The sequence below is a fragment of the Gnatocerus cornutus genome, unplaced genomic scaffold, assembly GCF_029298725.1.
Source record: "Gnatocerus cornutus isolate USDA-ARS CGAHR unplaced genomic scaffold, icGnaCorn1.1 Chromosome181, whole genome shotgun sequence".
In the NCBI taxonomy this organism is placed as follows: Eukaryota; Metazoa; Arthropoda; class Insecta; order Coleoptera; family Tenebrionidae; genus Gnatocerus; species Gnatocerus cornutus.
Window position 1 is genome coordinate 12,841 of NW_028275369.1, and position 2,160 is coordinate 15,000.

Here is a 2,160-nt window from a genome sequence, read left to right on the forward strand (position 1 = left end):
AATTTTGGCGCCTATTTTAACTCAAAAATGGCGCCATCTATATGACAGGTCTGGAACTTCAGAAATGTCAAAAATTACAAGATTCTGGGTTAATTTACGTATTTTTCTTGAATTTTAAGCATAATTTGACCTGACCTGACCCTAAAATGGCGTCATCTATGTGTCAGGTCTGGAACTTCAGAAATGTCAAAAATTACTGTTTTTTCCTTTATTTTACATATTGTTTTTGAATTTCGGCGCCTATTTTGACTCAAAAATGGCGCCATCTAAATGACAGGTCTGGAACTTCAGAAATGTCAAAAATTACAAGATTCTGGGAAGATTCTGGGTTAATTTACGTATTTTTCTTGAATTTTAAGCATAATTTGACCTGACCTGACCCTAAAATGGCGCCATCTATGTGTTAGGTCTGGAACTTCAGAAATGTCAAAAATTACTGTTTTTTCCTTTATTTTACATATTGTTTTTGAATTTTGGCGCCTATTTTGACTCAAAAATGGCGCCATCTATATGACAGGTCTGGAACTTCAGAAATGTCAAAAATTACAAGATTCTGGGTTAATTTACGTATTTTTTTTGAATGTTAAGCATAATTTGACCTGACCTGACCCTAAAATGGCGCCATCTATGTGTCAGGTCTGGAACTTCATAAATGTCAAAAATTACTGTTTTTTCCTTTATTTTACATATTGTTTTTGAATTTTGGCGCCTATTTTGACTCAAAAATGGCGCCATCTATATGACAGGTCTGGAACTTCAGAAATGTCAAAAATTACAAGATTCTGGGTTAATTTACGTATTTTTCTTGAATTTTAAGCATAATTTGACCTAACTGACCCTAAAATGGCGCCATCTATGTGTCAGGTCTGGAACTTCATAAATGTCAAAAATTACTGTTTTTCCTTTATTTTACATATTGTTTTTGAATTTTGGCGCCTATTTTGACTCAAAAATGGCGCCATCTATGTGACAGGTCTGGAACTTCACAAATGTCAAAAATTACTGTTTTTTCCTATATTTTACATATTGTTTTTGAATTTTGGCGCCTATTTTAACTCAAAAATGGCGCCATCTATGTGACAGGTCTGGAACTTCAGAAATGTCAAAAATTACAAGATTCTGGGAAGATTCTGGGTTAATTTACGTATTTTTCTTGAATTTTAAGCATAATTTGACCTGACCTGACCCTAAAATGGCGCCATCTATGTGTCAGGTCTGGAACTTCAGAAATGTCAAAAATTACTGTTTTTTCCTTTATTTTACATATTGTTTTTGAATTTTGGCGCCTATTTTGACTCAAAAATGGCGCCATCTATATGACAGGTCTGGAACTTCACAAATGTCAAAAATTACAAGATTCTGGGTTAATTTACGTATTTTTCTTGAATTTTAAGCATAATTTGACCTAACTGACCCTAAAATGGCGCCATCTATGTGTCAGGTCTGGAACTTCATAAATGTCAAAAATTACTGTTTTTCCTATATTTTACATATTGTTTTTGAATTTTGGCGCCTATTTTGACTCAAAAATGGCGCCATCTATGTGACAGGTCTGGAACTTCACAAATGTCAAAAATTACTGTTTTTTCCTATATTTTACATATTGTTTTTGAATTTTGGCGCCTATTTTAACTCAAAAATGGCGCCATCTATATGACAGGTCTGGAACTTCAGAAATGTCAAAAATTACAAGATTCTGGGTTAATTTACGTATTTTTCTTGAATTTTAAGCATAATTTGACCTAACTGACCCTAAAATGGCGCCATCTATGTGTCAGGTCTGGAACTTCATAAATGTCAAAAATTACAAGATTCTGGGTTCATTTACGTATTTTTCTTGAATTTTAAGCATAATTTGACCTGACCTGACCCTAAAATGGCGCCATCTATGTGTCAGGTCTGGAACTTCATAAATGTCAAAAATTACTGTTTTTCCTTTATTTTACATATTGTTTTTTAATTTTGGCGCCTATTTTGACTCAAAAATGGCGCCATCTATATGACAGGTCTGGAACTTCAGAAATGTCAAAAATTACAAGATTCTGGGTTAATTTACGTATTTTTCTTGAATTTTAAGCATAATTTGACCTGACCTGACCCTAAAATGGCGTCATCTATGTGTCAGGTCTGGAACTTCAGAAATGTCAAAAATTACAAGAT